The sequence below is a fragment of the Triticum aestivum genome, chromosome 4B, assembly GCF_018294505.1.
Source record: "Triticum aestivum cultivar Chinese Spring chromosome 4B, IWGSC CS RefSeq v2.1, whole genome shotgun sequence".
Lineage (NCBI taxonomy): Eukaryota > Viridiplantae > Streptophyta > Magnoliopsida > Poales > Poaceae > Triticum > Triticum aestivum.
In genome coordinates this window covers 655,358,862-655,382,825 of record NC_057804.1, presented here as the reverse complement: position 1 = coordinate 655,382,825, position 23,964 = coordinate 655,358,862, and positions in this window count along the sequence as shown.

Genomic DNA, 23,964 nt, shown 5'->3' with positions numbered 1-23,964 from the left:
CAACAACAACCATTACAATCATACCATAGGCTAGCTTCTAGGGTTTAGCCTTCTTGATCTCGTGGTAGATCCACTGTTGTAAACATCCACAATATCAATATCAATCAAGCAGGACGTAGGGTTTTACCTCCATCAAGAGGGCCCGAACCTGGGTAAAACATCGTGTCCCTTGTCTCCTGTTACCATCCGCCTAGACGCACAGTTTGGGACCCCCTACCCGAGATCCGCCGGTTTTGACACCGACAGTGGCCCTCCATTCGACAGGCTTCTCCGCAGTGGGAGGGAAGTCGAGAAGCAGTTGAGCGCGTGCTAGGGCTTCTGCTGGCGTGGGCGGCGGCGAGAGTTGGGTGGACAGTGATGCGCTTCTACTTCTAACCACGCTAGAAGGAGCCTCACCACGGCTCCGCAATCGTCCGCCTCCCTCGTCGGTGCCTCAGCACGCACACTGGCCTCCCTCATCCTGTGAAGGGCGCATGTGTCCCTTCCTAGGGCGGCGCCCTGGGTCACCGGCGGGGCGGTGCTGCTCATCGCGTACGATTTGAGAAGAATGCGCCGTGGGCACTGGCGTTGGTGTCTTGGAAGTCACCCGCCGTCGGTTGGCAGCACGACGACGCCCCTGGAGGGCCCCGCGCCGCCTGCGGGGGGGCTCGGCTCCGTTTTTGGTGCCGGCGCCGCACGGCTCGTCGCCCATCGTACAAACGACGCTACCCGTCGGGCCTAGACTGTCAGGGCGATGTGGGTGTTCGCGAGCCGCGCCACGGGTCCTCTCCGTGATGGCCCGCACCGGTGATGGAAGTCCAGTCCCGGACGAACCAAACACCGTGGTCGTATTCTTTTTAGGAGCCATGGCGATGATGAACTGCTGGGCCAACTGCTAAACCAGATCCTCACAATCTGGGCTCCCCCTACCTGGTGCGCCAAAGATGTCGGTGGGAAACGACATCTATGGGATCACAAGAATCCCTACTAGGGTTGCGGGGTGTGGGATCGTGAGAAGAGCGGGATTAATAGACAGCACAAAGGGGATTTACCCAGGTTCGGGCCGCAAAGATGCGTAAAACCCTACGATCCTGCTTTGTGGATGTATTTAGTGTTCTTGAGCTCTTGAACTAGCTCTGGGTGTTCCCTGGTTCCAAAGAGCCGAATACCTCTCCGGTACGCCATGGGCCTCCTTTTATAGGCGAAAGGCGCTGCCACAGTGGCACACAGGAGGTGGAAAGTGCTACAGCGTTGTGAGCTTATCGCTGGTATTACAGGACAAAGCGCATTTAATGCGAGGCTTAGGTGTCCCTTCACTTTATCGGGGACGGGAGCGAGGCCCGTCCTGTCCGTCGCCGCTCCTCCTTGCTTCCACACGCGCCGTGGCCAGCGATGCATGCGGTGCCATGTAGGCAGGCAGGCAGCCGAGGTGGCACAGTGGTGCAGCCTCCATGAAGGGCTGCATGTTGCCACACAGGTGCCTGCCCAGCTGGTTGGGTCGGCAGCTGCATGCGAACAACGGCGGAGACTTGGCTGGCGTCGGCCTGGTAGTGGCCCTACTAGCGCGCCTGGCGAGGGCCTTGTCGGGTGGCCCGGCATGGGTCTCGCCGCGGCACACCGTCGTTCCCGACAAGGACCTTGCCGGGGGTCTCGTGGGCTTCCTTGGTAAGAACCCTGCCGAGGATTGTTGCCTTCCTATCCTTATTTGATCTTGACTTATTCTTTGTCTTCACAAAGATCTGCATGCCACCATGGAGGTGCCTCCTGTGCCCTGTCCCAATGCGTTTGTTTAGCGTTGGTGGGCTCGAAGGTGGCTTGCTCAGCTGGTGTGGGTGAGCTGCCCCGGCAAGGGTCTTGCCGGGGCCGCTGAGGCTGCCCTAGCAAGGGTCCTTGCCGAGGAAACCTGCTTCGTCCATGCGATATTTGTGGCATTGGTCCTTGTAGTTGCTTTGTTTGTCTTGTGCCTTTGGCTTCTCCCTCTTGCCCTGTTATGCGTGGCCGTGGCGGGTGGCTCTGACTGCCCGTGCACAAGTAAAGGGGTCAAAAGCAGAGCCCCTGCTTTTATACACCGACACCCGAGGCCGCCCTCGACCTCACAGCTGCCAGTCGAGGCCATCGTCAACCTCACTGTCGCCTCCCTCGAGCTCACCGCCGCCGCCCTCGACCTCACCGCCTCCGCCCGAGCCCGCCCAGGACCTCCGCCGCCCGAGCCAGAGCCTGCCCTCGCCGCCGACCGTGAGGCTCTGCATCTCCTCTCCCCTACCCTCCTCTCTCTCTCTGCTAGGCAATTAATATATAAGTTGATGTTGTGTTGATGTTCATATGAAACCTCGGTGTTCATATGAACCATAGATTTGCTTAGGGCTGTAGGCATTTTTTAGCATTTAGGAAAAATGATTAGCAATTTTTTTAGGAAATTAGCTAGGAATTTTTTTTATGAAAATGCCTATACAATAATTCCATTTAGCTTTAAATTAATAGAGGGTATGTAAATAATAGTAGCATTTAGATTGAAAATAATAGAGGCTATAAATAAAAAACACTTAGCTATGAAAAAGTATTTGGACTATGGACCTGAATCTGTTCCAAATTTCATTCAAATGAAAATTGAATTATTTGGACTATGGACCAGAATATTTTTGAAGAAATTGGGTGTAGGTACTAAGGTCTTGTTGTGGAAATTTTGGTGAGGTCAGAAGGGTTAGAGAAAATGAAGTTCCTAGACTTTTAGCTTTAGACAAAAAACAAAAGTACTTAGCTATAAATAAAAAACAGTAGCTATGGCATTTAGCTATAAACAAAAAACAAAATTGTTTTTCTTTACAAAAACTTGGTTAAACTAATTGTTGCTATGTAAACAAAAAACAAGATTGTTGTTATATGATATATGTCATTGATGCTCATTTGCATATTCCATTATTGTTGATTATATCTTTTCATTGAAGTGGCCATGTTATATGTGAATTCCTCAATAGTGTTTGCTCATGTTATATCTTTTCATTGAAGTGGTTCGATTGTGCCCAAGTGGCTTTCTTGTTTCCAGGGAATGAAGCCGAGTGGCCTATGTTTTGTCAGAATGTTGATACATTTCCGTTCCGGCAAATTTCAGGTTCTTCATTTGTCCACTTTTTAGCGAGAGTCATGCCGAAATTTTTCGTGAATTTTGGCATGACTGGTGCTACAAACTAGGACATATCGAGTGCCTGGGATTTGCCGCACTAGGAAGGAGTCAACGTTCCTGCAAAGCATAGGCCTTTTTTATGTCATTATTCATTTTATTAGGTCTAGAATTAATTTATAGTTTTAATCGTAGGAAACATGGCTAGCAACGATGAAGGACAGGGTTCTGGTGACTACAACAACGTCTACCTGGTGGCAGAAGAATTTTTGAGGAAAGCCGACGATCAACAGTTGATGTTAGTGGGTCCAACTGTCACATCGGAGATTGATACTGACATCGAGACCGGCGCTGAGACTAAGACCGGCACTGAGACTGAGACTGGCATCGAGACCGGCGCTGAGACTGAGACCGCCGCCGAGACTAGCGGAGCCGATGTAGAACCGAAAGCAAAGAGGCAATGGCTTCCTAACAAGCTTAGGACTACTAGAGTGGTGGTCACGGAGGTGGACGACGGCAATTTTGAGCCAGCGCGCCCCGAGGAAGTGCGCGCATGCTACGACAATCAAATAAGCTGCATCATATGGACAACCGCCACCATCAACAATGAGAAACTAAAGAAGATAGATAATATGAGGCCCTCCCTCCTAAAGAAGATGCACCAGATATTCTTGTTCCCGGGCTGGAATGAAAATGATTATGAAGATCCAGATAAGGACCCGACAATAAAGAAGATAAACAAACATGCCATGACCAAGTTTAGCGATGCGTTGCCGCCTGGAAAGCAAGGGTGAAATATCGGATCGTCACCAAAAAGGAACCATACTCCGAGATTGTAAAGGATAATCGGACAATCACGGCAGAGCACTTTGAAATATTCAAGGCGGCTTGCGAGGCCGAAGCTGCCAAAAAAAAAGTCGAAGTACATGAAGGGGCTTCAACAGAGGAACATTGGGTCCCAGCACCTCGGAGGTCGTGGTTACGGCGGGAAGAGGTCCATATGGGCTAAGGAGGAGGCGGAAGCCGCGAGTCTGGGCATCCCAGACCACTTGCCGGAGTTCACCGTCCTACAGGAGCATGACGGCCTCAGGGCCCGGCACCGATGGGACTCAATGAAGAAGGTCTTCGAGATGAACGCGGTCACAACGGAGTTCATGAGACTATTGGTAATTTTAGTTTCTGATGAATTCGATTGCACGTTATTCATATTTGTAGATGATCCTTTTGCCTTTTGCAGAGAGAGCAGCACAGGATTGCAACCGAAAGGGACTCGTCGTCTGAGGCGTTGGCGAGGCCCAAGTGGGACACTCCATTCAACTGGGCATTGAACATATTGAAAGGACTCCTGGTTTAGACTCGACCATCGTATGGACGCGTGCACGGTGTTGGAGACGGCGCCACGTGGAAGAAGTACTACCGTGAGACCACGAAGGAGAGAAAGGAAAGACGGAGGTTAACTAATGAAAACATCGACAAGAAGGTTGAGATTGCGGTTGAGAATAAATCATCTGAGATAGTCGCAACAGCGGTAGCTTCCGTAAAATAGGTGGTTGTAGACATGTCTACTACCTTGGTTCCGGCCGTTTTCAATTGGACGAGGCAAAATCTAGAAAAAAATGTAGCGGACATTCCCCTTGCTGACTTCTTGGCTGCACCTGCTCCCGCACCGGCTCCCGCACTGGCTCCTGCACCTGCTCCCGCACCGGCTCCGGCACCGGCTATGACACCGGACGTGCTCGGCGCTACTTCATCTTTGGCTGAGCTCGACGCCTTCATGGTATCTATCACACCGGCCCTCTTCAATAAATGTATAATCTCCTGTTTTCGTTGTCTTTCGGATGTCTCACATTGCAGACTTTTCTTTGCAGGCCGACGAAACACCGTGCACCATATTGTACACCATCGGCGACCAGAAGGTGGACGTGGGGAAGGCAACAATAATGGAGCCGAAGGAACCATTTTTCCACAGCCGGCCGATCTCCCCAGACGTCTTCAAGGTTTCCGTGGCTAGTGTCAAACCAGGCCGCGAGAATTTGGCTCCTCCGGTACAGGGGGGATGACGATGAGACCCCGCGCCGGCTTGGTGATTGCAATAAGTGGGTCCTGTTGTGGCCAAAGAGTCTGCTTCGTCTGGAGGCGGCCGGGAGCACACCCACGAGCATGCAGTTAGGTATGAACATCAATAACCCACCTACTAAATTAGTGTTGGCTGTTGTGCTGGGTGATAGCGGACGGGGTGAGGAAGAGCCTCCATTAGTTGCTGGTGACGTCGCCATAGATGAGGATGAGGATGACGATAACACTCAACAGTATGTCAATACTGGCGCCTACTTAATAGACGAGGATGAGCATCATGAGTCGGTGCTTGATCAATTGCCGCCTCCGAAGTCTGAATGTATGATGGACGACCTTCCTGTAGCAAAGAAGGGTAGGAAGAGACTGAGGAAAGGCAACAAAGCTGCTTCTATGACCCAGCCGCCTCAGCAGACTCGGGTTCAAGACCGTATAGATATCCCCGGTGCGGCAATATTGCATATCGCCTGTGAACCAATCCTACTTAAAGCAGCGCTAGAGGGCAGATTCGGCGATCTAAGGAGACTTCATGATGATGTGCTGCGGATAGAGAAAGGCCTCACCGCCTCGAAAAATCCAGGATAACCACTCTACGTGGTTAACGTGCCGCGACAACTGTCGTACGTCCACACATTCCCCGCGGAGAAGTTCTTCCTGTGATTTGATTACATCTTCGACATGTTTCGCTTGAAGAAGCTGGATTTTACGTTTGTCCGCCTTTATGCCTTGCACATGAACTACATCATCGGGTTTGAGCAGATACCTTATATCTATGTCACTCACCAGTACTTCATGGACGAGGGCTTCTTGGTAGTCTGCACAGAGCACTGTGAATACGCGTGGGACTACCTCGTCAATTTCATGCTCGCCAATAAGGACAAGGAGGTGATTCTCGTGCCTTATCATGCCATGTAAGTCATCCACGCGGATATCCTTCCTTCAATTTCAACCATTCATTTGCACGGTGGAGGCTAACTAATTTGAGGTGTACTTATTTTGCGCAGCTGTGGGCGCGCCGTCGTCATCATCCTCTATCGCCGATACTCCCACGCTCTTTACTTGGACTCGTCGAAGAACATTAACAAAAAGTTTTACACCCACATCAAGTCTGTTCTCGACAGTGCTATCTTTTACTACCGCACACGGGAGGAGAGGTCAAGGACAAGAAGTACAGGGACGACAGGCTCGGCTGCAGCCATAAGACCGACTTCTGCTGCATCCAGCAACCGAGGAATTCTCTTAATGGTGGATTCTATGTCCTACACCACATGCTGGAGTACAGACAGGATCATCAGAACCTTCACATGTCACCTAGATCCGGCGATGCCCATATTCTGCAATGGGCAAAGACCTTAGGAGATATCGAGGATCATCAACTTCGAGCTGAGTTCTATAACATCCAGCGCGAACTTTCCCAGATCATCAGGAAGGATGTCGTCGAAAAAACAGGCATGTTCTATGAAGAAGGACAAATGTCGCGGGAAGACGTCCGAACACGCATAGCCTCTCAGCGTCTCGACATGAAGCCTTTCACTAAGCTTGGGGACTATCTCCCTGACCTGGATGGATGGCACGACATGTTGGAGTGATTGTCGATATATGACAATGTGTCCGTTTATTCCATACTTTCTGTATGACAAAACTTTGAGTTATGCACGATGAAACTTTATTTTGGTTGTATTTAAACCGTCCTCCTTGACTAGCGAAGATCACGACGAAACTGTAGTTAGGGCATTCTGGGTACGATGAACTTTGTTATTTATGCTTATGATATGTTGTTTCTATTTTTGCCAAGTCTGTCTCTTTCTGTTGCTCAACTATATATGTTGCATATCATCGAATCATGTGACAATGCAGGTGCGTAGATCATCGAAGTCGAAGAAGTGCTACGCCAGGAGTATACAACGAGTGGCCGGAGTGTCAGGCCCAGGTGTACCGGTTTCCGGTTTCCGAGCGTTAGCCAATAGCTAGTTTAGGTTTCATAGTGATAGCTCTTCTCGCGTATATCATTGTTTAGATGGATGACGATGTACTTGCAAGTAATTGAGACTTGTATCGCTATTTTCAAGATGATGAAGAGAGACCACTTTGTGCTGGATGATGATTATGATGATGACATGATTTGATGAGACTATTTTTATGTATATGCTATGATTACATTTGTATGTGTATGAGATGCTAAAGATTATTGTATAAAGCCTATTCAAATACAAAACAAATACACAAAAAAAACAGAAACTAATAAAACTAGCAGTAGCGAGGGGACTAAAATTAGCAGTAGCGCTCATTTACCAGTAGCACGGCCCGCTAGAAAGCGCTGCAGATATTAGCAAGAGAGTTGTTCCTTAAAGATCGCTACTGTTGTCCATGTATAGCAGTAGCGTGGGACGACATGCGCTACCGATAGGCAAAATACCTGCGCTACTGCTAGGGTTTTCCCTAGTAGTGTTGTGTTGGAATCATAGTCTCCATCATCCTTTTCTCACTTGGGACAATGCTCTAATAATGAAGATCATCACACTTTTGTTTACTTACAACTCAAGAATTACAACTCAATACTTAGAACAAAATATGACTCTATGTGGATGCCTCCAGTAGCGTACCAAGATATGCAATGAATCAAGAGTGACATGTATGAAAGAATTATCAAGGTGGCCTTGCCACAAATACGATGTCAACTACATGATCATGCAAAAGCAGTATGACAATGATGGAGCGTGTCATAATAAACGGAACGGTGGAAAGTTGCACAATATATATTGGAATGGCTATGGAAATGCCATAATAGGTAGGTATGGTGGCTGTTTTGAGGAAGGTATATGGTGGGTGTATGGTACCGGCGAAAGTTGCGCGGCACAAGATATGCTAGCAATGGTGGAAGGGTGAGAGTGTGTATAATCCATGGACTCAACATTAGTCATAAGAACTCATATACTTATTGCGAAAATCTACAAGTTATTGAAACAAAGTAGTACGTGCATGCTCCTAGGGGGATTGATTGGTAGGAAGAGAGCATCGCTCGTCCCGACCACCACTCATAAGGAAGACAATCAATAAATAAATCATGCTCCAACTTCATCACATAACGGTTCACCATACGTGCATGCTACAAGAATCACAAACTTCAACACAAGTATTCCTCAAATTCACAACTACTCCACTAGCATGACTCTAATACTACCATCCTCATATCTCTAAACAATTATCAAGTATCAAATTTCTCATAGTATTCAATGCACGTTCTATGATAGTTTTTGTTATACCCAACTTGGATGCCCATCATTCTAGGACCAATTTTATAACCATAGCAAATACCATGCTGTTCTAAAAGACTCTCAAAATAATATAAGTGAAGCATGAGAGATCAATAATTTCTAAAAAGAAAACCACCACCGTGCTCTAAAAAGGTATAAGTGAAGCACTAGAGCTAATGACAAACTACTCCAAAAGATATTGTCAGCGTTCTGGGAACGGGGGTCCCCAGACTTGCCTGCCTGCGGCCCGTGGCGTGGCTCCACCAGCGGTGCAGTGCGTCCCGTCTTCATCAACCAAGCACCCAAGACCCTCACGAGGGGCAAAGCCTCGCGGTGCGGACGACGCAAGGCCTCCTCAGGAGCGGCCTCGTCAGGCACGCTCAAGAGGGAGGCGGAGAGATCAAGGCAAGGGGGTACCTCACAAGGTTCCCATGAAGCAAGCCATGACGACCAAGGCCAGGCAGGCGCCAGCGCATGCAATGTACTAGTTTCCCCTTTGGTGCTAAGGGGGCAAGCGCAGGCGCGGAGTACCAAGGCATCAGGCAAAAGTTTCCATATCGGTGCAACAAGACCAGGACTAGCAGGACGGCAAGACGGAGGTCATTGTGGAACCCAAGACGGTGTAATCACCAGAGCCTTTGGCAGGCGAAGACCACCTTTAGTCAGGATAGCCTGTACTAGCTGTCCCTTTCAAAATGGTCATTGTTGGATCCCTTCCCGCTCAATATTTGTAAGAGGGCCAGGGCCTCTATAAATAGGACTAGCCACCACCATAGAAGGGATCGACCGGTTAAACCCTGAGCAGAACCAACCACAACACACAAGAACACCTCGCCTCGGGAGGCTGTTCTTCCCCTTGTACTATTCATCATCAGCCCAGGAGGCATTTCCACCACACCACACACTGGAGTAGGGTATTACAATACAATGGTGGCCTGGACCAGTATAAACCTCGTGTCTCTTGTGTTGTGATTTCGTTTAGTTAAGCCTGGGGATCACGACGAGGCAGAGAGAGCGAGATTCGATAGGGGGAAATATTTGTGCGCACCCCAGTGATCGAACCTTAAGGGTTTTGCCGGAACCCGATATCCAACATTTGGCGCGCCAGGTAGGGGTGTGCTGGAGTGCTTCCTTCCGTCGATCCGCGTCCCATCGCTTCGTGGCATCCATGTCCGACACTCGCCGAGACCGCACTAAGCGCCGGGCCCCTCTCGCCGCTCAGGTCACCCAGACGGCCCCTGTCGGCAGCCCCCCTCGTCGTTCTCCGTTGCCTGCCGCCACCGGCCCGGCGTGGCATGAGCACCTAGTGTCCTTGCTGCACCCTTCGGTGTGGCGGGACGGCCACATCGCCAACCCATTGATGACTCCAGCCGGATCGTCGTCCCATGCTCGACGCGCTCCCATGGACGCGCAGGCCGTGCTGCTCACAACATGCGAGCTCCTGCCTTACCGCCCCGTCGACGACCTCTACAAGGATTGGCTCGCCCGCATCACCGAGCTCGTCAGCGCCGTAGTGGGCTATCCCGTGTCGTCCCTCTCGCTGCCTCACCCGCCGCCGAGTACGGGCGACACGGCTCAAGGAGTGCCTCCACCACCTCAGCCCCAAGGCACGCGGCCCCCGGACGTTACCCACCACGACCGGCGCCCGTGTGAGAAGAAAGAAGCTGCCAAGAAATCCCTCGGCCCCGAGAAGGCGCCCCCGTGCTCCCTGCACCGGCACAACAAGACCGCGTACTGCCAATGGCAACAGTGCATGGGCACCATCAAGAGCAAGCTCCACGGCAGCAAAGGGATCCTATGGCCACACCAGGCTGCCGCGCCTTCACCGCCCAGCTGCGCAGCGTCGCCTGGCCGGGCAAGTTCAAGCCGTACCTACCTCCTCACTATGACGGCACCCCCGATTCCGAAGAGTTCTTGCAGCTCTACGAGCTGAGCATTGAGGCGGCCAAACGCGATGAGAAAGTTATGGCAAACTGGTTTCTGATACGTCCATTTTGCATCATGCTTTTATATCAATATTTGTTGCATTATAGGTTGTTATTACACATTATATCTCATTACTTATGGCTATTCTCTCTTATTTTACAAGGTTTACCATGAAGAGGGGGAATGCCGGCAACTGGAATTCTGGCTGGAAAAGGAGCAAGCGTTGGAAACCTATTCTGCACAACTCCAAAAGTCCTGAAACTCCACGAAACAACTTTTTTGAATTTATAAGAATTTCTGAGCGAAAGAAATATGCCAGGGGGCCCACACCCTGTCCAGGAGACAGCCCCCCCTATAGGGCGCGTCCCCTATCTCCTGGGCCCCCTGGTGGGCCTCTGGCGTCCAACTTCTGCTATATCATCACTTTTACCCTGGAAAAAAATCGTGGGCAAGCTTACGGGACGAAACTCCGCCGCCACGAGGCGGAACCTTGGCCGAACCAATCTAGGGCTCTAGCAGAGGTGTTCTGCCGGGGACACTTCCCTCCGGGAGGGGGAAATCATCACCAACGTCATCACCAACGATCCACTCATCGGGAGGGGGTCAATCTCCATCAACATCTTCGCCAGCACCATCTCCTCTCAAACCCTAGTTCATCTCTTGTATCCAATCTTGTATCCAAAACCACAAATTGGTACCTGTGGGTTGCTAGTAGTGTTGATTACTCCTTGTAGTTGATACTTATTGGTTTACTTGGTGGAAGATCATATGTTCAGATCCTTAATGCATATTATTGCACCTCTAATTATGAACATGAATATGCTTTTTGAGTAGTTACTTTTGTTCCTGAGGACATGGGTGAAGCCTTGCTATTAGTAGTCATGTGAATTTGGTATTCGTTCGATATTATGATATGATGTATGTTATCATCTCCTCTAGTGGTGTCATGTGAACGTTGACTACATGACACTTCACCATTATTGGGCCTAGAGGAGGGCATAGGGAAGTAATAAGTAGATGATGGGTTGCTAGAGAGACAGAAGCTTAAACCCTAGTTTATGCGTTGCTTCGTTAGGGGCTGATTTGGATCCACGTGGTTCATGCTATGGTTAGGTTTACCTTAATACTTTTGTTGTAGTTGCGTATGCTTGCAATAGGGGTTAATCATAAGTGGGATGCTTGTCCAACTAAGGGCAGTACCCAAGCACCGGTCCACCCACATATCAAATTACCAAAGTACCGAACGCGAATCATATGAGCGTGATGAAAACTAGCTTGACGATAATTCCCATGTGTCCTCGGGAGCTCCTTTATCATTATTAGAAGTTGTCCAGGCTTATCCTTTGCTACATAAAGGGTTGGGCCACCTTGCTTCACCTTATTTACTTTATTTACTTGCTACTCGTTACTATTTATCTTATCACAAAACTATCTATCACCTACAATTTCAGTGCTTGTAGAAAACCTTACTGAAAACCGCTTATCATTTCCTTCTCTCCTCGTTGGGTTCAACACTCTTACTTATCGAAAGGACTGCGATAGATCCCCTACACTTGTGGGTTATCAAGACTCTTTTCTGACGCCGTTGCCGGGGAGTGTAGCGCTTTTGGTGAGTGGAACTTCGTAAGGAAACATTTATATAGTGTGCTGAAATTTTCTGTTACTTGTCACTATGGAAACTAATCCTTTGAAGGGCTTGTTTGGGGTATCTTCACCCCAACCAGAAGAGCAAAGAGTTGCTCCTCAACCTACTGAACTTGTTGAGAATATTTACTTTGATATTCCTTCGGGTATGATAGAGAAACTGCTAGCTAATCCATTTGCAGGGGATGGAACATTGCATCCCGATTTACACGTTATCTTTGTGGATGAAGTTTGTGGATTATTTAAGCTTGCAGGTATTCCCGATGATGTTGTCAAAAGGAAGGTCTTCCCTTTATATTTGAAGGGAGATGCATTGACATGGTATAGGCTATGTGATGATACGAGATCTTGGAATTATAAGCGATTGAAGTTGGAATTTCACCAGAAGTTCTATCCTATGCATCTTGTTCATCGTGATCGTAATTACATATATAATTTATGGCCTCGCGAAGGAGAAAGCGTCGCTCAAGCTTGGGGGAGGCTTAAGTCAATGCTATATTCATGCCCCAATCATGAGCTCTCTCGGGAAATGATTATTCCGAATTTTTATGCTCGGCTTTCTCTTGATAATCGCAACATGCTCGATACTTCCTGTGCTGGTTCTTATATGTTGAAGACTGTTGATTTCAAATGGGACTTATTGGAAAGAATTAAGTGCAACTCTGAAGATTGGGGTTCCGACGATGGTAAGGAGTCAGTTATGACACCTAAGTTCAATTGTGTTAAATCGTTTATGGATACCGATGCTTTTCGTGGATTTAGCGCTATGTATGGACTTGACTATGTGATAGTAGCTACTTTTTGTGAATCTTTTTCTACTCACGTTGATCTCCCTAAAGAGAAGTGGTTTAAATATAATCCTCTTGTTGAAGTGAAATTAGTTGCACCTATCAGAGTCGAAGAAAAGACTATTACCTATAGTGATCCTATTGTTCATACTGCTTATGTTCGAAAACCTCCTTTCCCTGTTAGGATAAAGGATCGTGCTAAAGCTTCGACTGTTGTTCGTAAGAGTAATGCTAGGACTTATACACCTCCTGAGCAAATTAATGTTGAACGTAGTATTGCTATGGTTAAAGATCTCTTGGATGAGGACTTAGATGGGCATGTTATTTTTTCTTGGGTGAGACAGCTAATATTGCTAGACCCGATACTAAGACACGTAGACCTGTCGTAGGCATGCCTGTTATTTCTGTTAAAATAGGAGATCATTGTTATCATGGCTTATGTGATATGGGTGCTAGTGCTAGTGCCATACCTTATGATCTTTATAAATAAATTATGCACGACATTGCACCCGTTGAATTAGAAGACATTGATGTTACTATTAAGCTTGCTAATAGGGACACCATTAAACCTATTGGGATTGTTAGAGATGTTGAAGTTTTGTGTGGGAAGGTTAAATACCCTGCTGATTTCCTTGTTCTTGGTTCCCCACAAGATGATTTTTGTCCCATTATTGATGGTAGACCCTTCTTGAATAATGCTAGTGCTAAGATTAATTATGAAAAGAATGTTGTCACTGTTGGCATAGATGGTATGTCTCATGAGTTTAATTTCTCTAAGTTTAGTAGACAACCTCGTGAAAGGGAACCACCTAACAAGGATGAGATTATTGGTCTTGCTTCCATTGCTATTCCACCAACTAATCCGTTAGAACAATATTTACTAGACCATGAAAACGATATGTTTATGAAGGAAAGGGAAGAAATAGATGAAGTGTTCCTTAAACAGGAACCTATCCTGAAACATAACCTTCCCGTTGAAATTCTTGGGGATCCCCCTCCACCCAAGGGTGATCCCGTGTTTGAACTCAAACCATTACCTGATAATCTTAAGTATGCTTATCTTGATGAAAAAGAAATATATCCTGTTATTATTAGTGCTAACCTTTCAGAGAAAGAAGAAGAAAGATTATTAAAAAATCTGAAGAAGCACTAAGCAGCTATTGGATATACTCTGGATGATCTTAAGGGCGTTAGTCCCATGTTATGTCAACACAAAATTACATTGGAAGACGATGCGAAACCAGTTAGAGATCTGCAAAGATGATTAAATCCCAAGATGAAGGAAGTGGTAAGAAAGGAGATACTAAAGCTCCTTGAGGCAGGTATTATTTATCCCGTTGCCGATAGTGAATGGGTAAGCCCTGTCCATTGTGTTCCTAAAAAGGGAGGTATTACCGTTATTCCTAATGATAAAGATGAATTGATCCAGCAAAGAATTATTACAAGTTATAGGATGGTAATTGATTTCCGTAAGTTAAATAAAGCTACCATGAAAGATCATTACCCTTTACCTTTTATTGATCAAATGCTAGAAAGACTATCCAAACACACACATTTTTGCTTTCTAGATGCTTATTCTGGTTTCTCTCAGATACCTGTGTCAGCGAAGGATCAGTCTAAAACTACTTTTACTTGCCCTTTTGGTACTTTTGCTTATAGACGTATGCCTCTTGGTTTATCTAATGCACCTGCTACCTTTCAAAGATGCATGATGGCTATATTCTCTGATTTTTATGAAAAGATTTGTGAGGTATTCATGGATGACTTCTCCGTCTATGGATCCTCTTTCGATGATTGTTTGAGCAACCTTGATCGAGTTTTGCAGAGGTGCAAAGATAGTAGTCTCTTCCTGAATTGGGAAAAGTGTCACTTTATGGTTAATGAAGGCATTGTCTTGGGGCACAAGATCTCCGTGAGAGGTATTGAAGTTGATAAAGACAAAGTTGATTCTATTGAAAAGATGCCATGTACAAAGGACATAAAAGGTATAAGAAGTTTCCTTGGTCATGCCGGTTTTTATAGGAGGTTCATTAAGGACTTCTCTAAAATCTCTAGGCCTCTGACTAATTTATTGCAAAAATATATTCCTTTTGTCTTTGATGATGATTGTGTAGAAGCGTTTGAAGTGCTTAAGAAAGCTTTGATCACTGCACCTATTGTTCAGCCACCTAATTGGAATTTACCTTTTGAAATTATGTGCGATGCTAGTGACTATGCTGTAGGTGCTGTTTTAGGGCAAAGAGTTGACAAGAAATTGAATGTTATCCAGTATGCTAATAAGACTCTTGATACTGCCTAGAGAAATCATGCTACCACTGAAAAATAATTTTTAGCAGTTGTATTTGCATGTGATAAGTTTAGACCTTATATTGTTGATTCCAAAGTTACTATTCACACTGATCATGTTGCTATTAAATATCTTATGGAAAAGAAAGATGCTAAGCCAAGACTCATTAGATGGGTTCTCTTGCTCCAAGAATTTGACTTGCACATTATTGATAGAAAAGGAGCTGAGAACCACGTTGCAGATAACTTGTCTAGGTTAGAGAATATTCTTGATGACCCACTGCCTATTAATGATAGCTTTCCTGATGAACAATTAGCGGTCGTTAATGCTTCTCGTACTGCTCCTTGGTATGCTGATTATGCTAATTACAGTGTTGCTAAATATATACCACCTAGTTTCACATACCAGCAAAAGAAAAGGTTCTTTTATGATTTAAGACATTACTTCTAGGATGATCCACGCCTTTATAAAGAAGAAGTAGATGGTGTTATTAGACGTTGTGTGCCTGAGCATGAACAGGAATAGATTCTACGTAAGTGTCACTCTGAATCTTATGGAGGACACCACGCCGGAGATAGAACTGCACACAAGGTACTACAATCTGGTTTTTATTGGCCTACTCTCTTCAAAAATGCTCGTAAGTTTGTCTTATCTTGTGATGAATGTCAAAGAATAGGTAACATTAGTAGACGTCAAGAAATGCCTATGAATTATTCTCTTGTTATTGAACCATTTGATGTTTGGGGCTTTGATTATATGGGACCTTTTCCTGCCTCTAATGGTTATACACATATTTTAGTTGTTGTTGATTACATTACTAAGTGGGTAGAAGCTATTCCAACTAGTAGGGCTGATCATAAACCTTCTATTAAAATGCTTAAAGAAGTTATTTTTCCGAGGTTTGGAGTCCCTAGATATCTTATGACTGATGGTGGTTCACATTTTATTCATGGTGCTTTCCGTAAGATGCTTGCTAAGTATGATGTCAATCATAGAATAGCATCTAATTATCATCCGCAGTCTAGTGGTCAACTAGAGTTGAGCAATAGAGAGCTCAAATTAATTTTGCAAAAGACTGTTAGTAGATCTAGAAAGAATTGGTCCAAAAAACTTGATGATGCATTATGGGCCTATATAACTGCATACAAAAATCCTGTGGGTATGTCTCCGTATAAGATGGTTTATGGAAAAGCATGTCATTTGCCTCTTGAACTTGAACATAAAGCATATTGGGCTACTAAAGAGCTCAATTATGACTTCAAGCTTGCCGGTGAGAAGAGGTTATTTGATATTAGCTCACTTGATGAATGGAGAACCCAAGCCTATGAGAATTCCAAGCTTTTCAAAGAAAAAGTCAAACGCTGGCATGGTAAGAGGATACAAAAGCGTGAGTTTAACGTAGGAGATTATGTGTTATTATTCAACTCTCGCTTAAGATTTTTTGCAGGAAAACTTCTCTCAAAATGGGAAGGTCCCTACGTTATCGAGGAGGTCTATCGTTCTGGTGCCATAAAAATCAACAACTTCGAAGGCACAAATCCGAGGATGGTAAACGGTCAAAGAATTAAACACTATATTTCAGGTAATCCTATCAATGGTGAAACTAATATTATTAACCCCTGAGGAATACGTAAGGGACACTTTCCAGAATGTTCCAGACTCCGAAAAGGCATAGGTATGTGGTACGGTAAGTAAACCGACTCCAAAACAACTCCAATCGCAAGTTTTATCAGTTTTGGAATATTTAAGAATTTTAGGAAGAAAGAAGTAGTCTAAAAGGGACACAAGGCTCCCACGAGAGTGGAGGGCGCCCCCCTGTAGGGCGCGCCCCATGTCTCGTGGGCACCTCATGTGCCTCCCGGACTCCGTTTTCTTGCACGTTACGTATTTTGGTCGGTAAAAATTCATTATATATACTCCCGAAGGTTTTGACCATCGTATCATGCAAATTTCCTATGTTTTCATTTCGAGTTGTTCCTGTTGTAGAATTAAGCAATATGTCTTCTCAGGAGTCAGTTGGGGAGAGCCGGGTGTCTCACCTAATGCCAGGTCCAGGAGCGAATAGCAGTGCCTACCACTTTGGACCATCAACGGAGGATGCGATGGAGGCTGATTTGAAAAGGATAGACGCCATGGAAGAAGATCAAGAAGTCACCTCTCGTCTCCGAGCAGAATTCATGATAGGGGAAGTACCGGGCATGGTTGTTCCAACTTCGGTCATCCCTTCCAATTCTAGATTTCTTTCATATGAAAATATGAAAAAGAGTTTCACTTGTTCTCCAGAAGCTATGCAGCATCCTTGGGTAAAAGGAGCTTTGGCCGTTACGGGTAAGCTCCGTAAAGAGATTATGGATCTCAAACAACAAGTCAATAAGCTGGAGGAGGAGAACGGCATCCTGAAGGGCATCATCCCCAAGAAGATCATAACGCCAACCGTGAAGAAGGATAAATAATCACATGGGTATGGGCACTCCCCTTGGCAACTGCCAAGCTTGGGGGAGGTGCCCCGTTATCGTATCACCATCACACTCCTATCTTTATCGCTTTAATTAGTTTGATCCTTTTGGTAGTATATTGATCTAGTAGACTAAAGTTTTGATATCAAGTAGTTTGAGTTCTGCATTGTGATCTCTTTTTGTATTCGAGTCCGCGAGTTATCTATAATAAAGATTAGTGTTGAAGTCAAGGGCTTAGCTTTGTTGCCATGATTTTGAGAAAAATAGAAAGAATAAAAAGAATAAAAGAGTTCATATTGATTATGATGATGACATGATTTGATGAGACTATTTTTTATGTATATGCTATCATTACATTTGTATGTGTATGATATGCTAAATATTATTGTATAAAGCCTATTCAAATACGAAACAAATACGCAAAAAAAAATAGAAACTAATAAAACTAGCAGTAGCGAGGGGACTAAAATTAGCAGTAGCGCTCATTTACCAGAAGCACGGCCCGCTAGAAAGCACTATCGATATTAGCAACAGAGTTGTTCCTTAAAGATCGCTACTGCTGTCCATGTATAGCAGTAGCATGGGCCGACATGCGCTACTGCTATAATTTAGCTGTAGCGCATTATCAGTAGCGCAGCATCCCGCGCTACTGATAGGCAAAATACCCGCGCTACTGCTAGGGTTTTCCCTAGTAGTGTTGTGGGGGAATCATAGTATCCATCATCCTTTCCTCACTTGGGACAATGCTCCAATAATGAAGATCATCACACTTTTATTTACTTACAACTCAAGAATTACAACTCAATACTTAGAACAAAATATGACTATGTGGATGCCTCCAGCGGTGTACCGAGATATGCAATGAATCAAGAGTGACATGTATGAAAGAATTATCAAGGTGGCCTTGCCACAAATACGATGTCAACTACACGATCATGCAAAAGCAGTATGACAATGATGGAGCGTGTCATAATAAACGGAACGGTGGAAAGTTGCACAATATATCTCAGAATGGCTATGGAAATGCCATAATAGGTAGGTATGGTGGCTGTTTTGAGGAAGGTATATGGTGGGTGTATGGTACCGGCGAAACTTGCGCGGCACAAGATAGGCTAGCAATGGTGGACGGGTGAGAGTGTGTATAATCCATGGACTCAACATTAATCATAAAGAACTCATATACTTATTGCGAAAATCTACAAGTTATTGAAACAAAGTACTACGCGCATGCTCCTAGGGGGATTGATTGGTAGGAAAAGACCATCGCTCGTCCCCGACCACCACTCATAAGGAAGACAATCAATAAATAAATCATGCTCCAACTTCATCACATAACGGTTCACCATATGTGCATGCTACGAGAATCACAAACTTCAACACAAGTATTCCTCAAATTCACAACTACTCCACTAGCAGGACTCTAATACTACCATCCTCATATCTCTAAACAATTATCCCAAATTTCTATTAGTATTCAATGCACTTTCTATGATAGTTTTTATTATACCCAACTTGGATGCCCATCATTCTAGGACCATTTTTATAACCATAGCAAATATCATGCTGTTCTAAAAGACTCTCAAAATAATATAAGTGAAGCATGAGAGATCAATAATTTCTACAAAGTAAAACCACCACCGTGCTCTAAAAATGTATAAGTGAAGCACTAGAGAAAATGACAAATTACTCCAAAAGATATTGTCAGCGTTCTAGGAACGGGGGTCCCCAGACTTGCCTGCCTGCGGCCCGCGGCGTGGCTCCACCAGCGGCCCAGTGCGGCACATCTTCATCATCCAAGCACCCAAGACCCTCGCGAGGGGCAAAGCCTCGAGGGGCGGACGATGCAAGGCCTCCTCAGGAGCGGCCTCATCAGGTAGGCTCACAAGGGAGGCAGAGAGATCAAGGCAAGGGGGTACCTCGCAAGGTTCCCATGAAGCAAGCCATGATGACCAAGGCCAGGCGGGCGCCAGTGTGTGCAATGTACTAGTTTCCCCTTTGGTGCTAAGGGGGCAAGCGCAGGCGCGGAGTACCAAGGCATCAGGCAAAGATTTCCATATCGGTGCAACAAGACCAGGACTAGCAGGACGGCAAGACGCAGGTCATTGTGGAGCCCAAGACGGTGTCATCCCCAGAGCCTTTGGTAGGCGAAGACCACCTTTAGTCAGGATAGCGTGTACTAGCTGTCCCCTTTCAAAATGGTCGTTATTAGATCCCTTCCCGCTCAATATTTGTAGGAGGACTAGGGCCTCTATAAATAGGACTAGCCACCACCATAGAAGGGATGGACCAGTCAAACCCCGAGCAGAACCAACCACAACACACAAGAACACCTCGCCTCAGGAGGCTTTTCTTCCCCTTGTACTATTCATCATCAGCCCAGGAGGTAATCCACCACACCACAAACTAGAGTAGGGTATTACACCACAATGGTGGCCTGAACCAGTATAAACCTCGTGTCTCTTGTGCTGTGATTTCGTTTAGTTAAGCCTAGGGATCGCGACGAGGCAGAGAGAGCGAGATTCGAAAGGGAAATATTCATGCGCACCCCAGTGTTCGATCCTTAAGGGTTTTGCCGGAACCCGATATCCGACATTTGGCGCGCCAGGTAGGGGTGCGCCGGAGTCCTTCCTTCCGTCAATCCGCGTCCCGTCGCTTCATGGCATCCATGTCCGACGCTCGCCGAGCCCGCGCTGAGCGCCGGGCCGCTCTCGCCGCTCAGGTCGCCCAGACGGCCCCTGTCGGCAGCCCCCCTCGTCGTTCTCCGTTGCCTGCCGCCAACGCCGCCACCGGCCCGGTGGGGCATGAGCTCCAAGCGTCCTCGCTGCACCCTTCGGTGCGGCGGGACGGCCGCATCGCCAACCCATCGATGACTCCAGCCGGATCATCGTCCCACGCTCGACGCACTCCCACGGACGCGCAGGCCGCGCTGCTCACGGCATGCGAGCTCTTGCGTTACCGCCCCGTCAACGACCTCTACGAGGATTGGATCACCCGCATCACCGAGCTCGTCGGTGCCGCAGGGGGCTATCCCGCGTCGTCCCTCTCGCTGCCTCACCCGCCGCCGAGTACGGGCGACGCGGCTCATGGAGCGCCTCCACCACCTCAGCCCCAAGGCAGCGCCCTGGCTCCAAGGCGCGCGGCCCCCGGACGTGACCCACCACGGCCGGCGCCCGCGCGAGAAGAAAGAAGCCGCCAAGAAATCCCTCGGCCCCGAGAAGGTGCCCTCGTACTCCCTGCACCGGCACGACAAGACCACGTACTGCCAATGGCAACAGTGCACGGGCACCATCAAGAGCAAGCTCCACGGCAGCAAAGGGCTCCGGTGGCCACACCAGGCTGCCGCGCCTTCACCCCCGAGCTGCGCTGCTTCGCCTGGCCGGGAAAGTTCAAGCCGGACCTACGAGCTGAGCATCGAGGCGGCCAAAGGCGACGAGAAAGTTATGGCAAACTGGTTTCTGATACGTCCATTTTGCATCATGCTTTTATATCAATATTTATTGCATTATGGGCTGTTATTACACATTATATCTCATTACTTATTGCTATTCTCTCTTATTTTACAAGGTTTACCATGAAGAGGGGGAATGCGGGCAGCTGGAATTCTGGATGGAAAAGGAGCAAAAGTTGGAAACCTATTCTGCACAACTCCAAAAGTCCTGAAACTCCACGAAACAACTTTTTGGAATTTATAAGAATTTCTGAGCAAAATAAATAGGCCAGGGGGCCCACACCCTATCCAGGAGACAAGGGGCGTGCCCCCCACTATAGGGCGCGCCCCTATCTCCTGGGCCCCCTGGTGGGCCTCTAGCATCCATCTTCTGCTTTATCATCACTTTTACCCTGGAAAAAATTGTGGGCAAGCTTACGGGACGAAACTCCGCCGCCACGAGGCGGAACCTTGGCGGAACCAATCTAGGGCTCTGGCAGAGCTGTTCTGCCGGGGACACTTCCCTCCGGGAGGGGGAAATGATCACCAACGTCATCACCAATGATCCTCTCATCGGGAGGGGGTCAATCTCCATCAACATCTTCACCAGCACCATCTCCTCTCAAACCCTAGTTCATCTCTTGTATCCAATCTTGTATCCAAAACCACAAATTGGTACCTGTGGGTTGCTATTAGTGTTGATTACTCCTTGTAGTTGATACTTATTGGTTTACTTGGTGGAAGATCATATGTTCAAATCCTTAATGCATATTATTACACCTCTGATTATGAACATGAATATGCTTTGTGAGTAGTTACTTTTGTTCCCGAGGACATGGGTGAAGTCTTGCTATTAGTAGTCATGTGAATTTGGTATTAGTTCGATATTTTGATGAGATGTATGTTGTCATCTCCTCTAGTGGTGTCATGTGAACGTCGACTACATGACACTTCACCATTATTGGGCCTATAGGAGGGCATAGGGAAGTAATAAGTAGATGATGGGTTGCTAGAGTGACTGAAGCTTAAACCCTAGTTTATGCGTTGCTTCGTTAGGGGCTGATTTGGATCCACATGTTTCATGCTATGGTTAGGTTTACCTTAATACTTTTGTTGTAGTTGCGGATGCTTGCAATAGGGGTTAATCATTAGTGGGATGCTTGTCCAACTAAGGGCAGTACCCAAGCACCGGTCCACCCACATATCAAATTATCAAAGTACCGAATGTGAATCATATGAGCCTGATGAAAACTAGCTTGACGATAATTCCCATGTGTCCTCGGGAGCTCCTTTATCATTATTATAAGTTGTCCAGGCTTATCCTTTGCTACATAAAGGTTTGGGCTACCTTGTTGCACCTTATTTACTTTATTTACCTGCTACTCGTTACTAATTATCTTATCACAAAACTATCTATCACCTACAATTTCAGTGCTTGCAGAAAACCATACTGAAAACCGCTTATCATTTCCTTCTGCTCCTCGTTGTGTTCGACACTCTTACTTATCGAAAGGTCTACGATAAATCCCCTACACTTGTGGGTCATCAGTTTCCCATGGCTCTCAAGGACGATGCCCGCTCCTGGCTCTTGAACCTGCCTCCTGGCTCGATCTCTTCCTGGGACGAGATACGCAGTCGCTTCATCGCCAACTTCCAGGGCACTCACGACCGCCCCCTGGCCGCGGGTGACCTGCGCCGCATCAAGCAGCAGCCTTGGGAGACCCTACAAAAATACATCCAGCGCTTCAATAGCATCCATGTCAAGATCCCCAAGGTCACGGACGAGGCCATCATTTCAGCGTTCTCTGATGGCATCTGCGACGTCAAGATGAAGGAGGAGCTGGCCATCCACAAGGGGTTGTGCACATCCCTAGAGTTGTTCAACCTGGCGACCTAGTGCGCAAGGGCTGAGGAGGGCCACCTCTCCCTCCTCGAGCTGCTAGCTGTCGACCCAGAAGAAAAGAAGCTGAAGGCCAAGGAAGTCAAGCGCAAGGGAACGGCTATGCTCGCCATGGAGCCAGACATGAAGCGCGGCAGGGACCAGCCAGAGTCGTCCAAGGGCAGCCGACCCTTCTGTGCCTACCACAACCTCCACACCCACAACACCAACGATTGCCATGAGCTTAGGGCCGTTCGAGAAGGACTCTTCGGTCGACGCCCCGAGTGTAATGACCGGGGCTACGACCGAGGAGGAGGACGTGGCGGAGGATGATGGGACGGACGTGGCCCTCGCCAGGAGTGGCGTGACCGACCTCGTGAGTTTCGCTGGCAGGACCAGCCTTGCAAGGGTGCCTGGAGGGACCAGCCACGTGAGGGCACATGGAAGGATCAGCCTCGCGAGGACTGAGGGAGTCCTAGTTAAGGGGGTATCCGGACAGCCGGACTATATACTTTGGCCGGACTATTGGACTATGAAGATACAAGACAAAAGACTTCGTCCCATGTCCGGATGGCAAGGCAATCTTGGCGATTCGGATGTAGATCTCCACCTCTGTAAACCGACTCTGTGTAAACCTAGCCCCCTCCGGTGTCTATATAAACCGGAGGGTTTAGTCCGTACGAATCATACCATAGGCTAGCTTCTAGGGTTTAGCCTCTCTGATCTCGTGGTATATAAAATTTTGTAATATTCATATCATCAAGATCAATCAAGCAGGAAGTAGGGTATTACCTCCATAGAGAGGGCCCGAACCTGGGTAAACATCGTGTCCCCAGTCTCGTGTTACCATTAGCCTTAGACGCACAGTTTGGGACACCCTACCCGTGATCCGCCGGTTTTGACACCGACATTGGTGCTTTCATTAGTTCCACTATGTCGTCGCGATAAGGCTTGATGGCTCGTCTCGTTGTCAAAGACAACATCACCTCCGGGGGAGCTCTGGCTTTAGGCCAGACTCTCCGGCTGGGCGGCTTTGTTATGACCGCCCGATCGGCTGTTGCGTCGACGATGACTTCTCAGGTCATTAAAAATAGCCTGCACGTTGATTCAGAATTTGCCGAATAGATGGACCC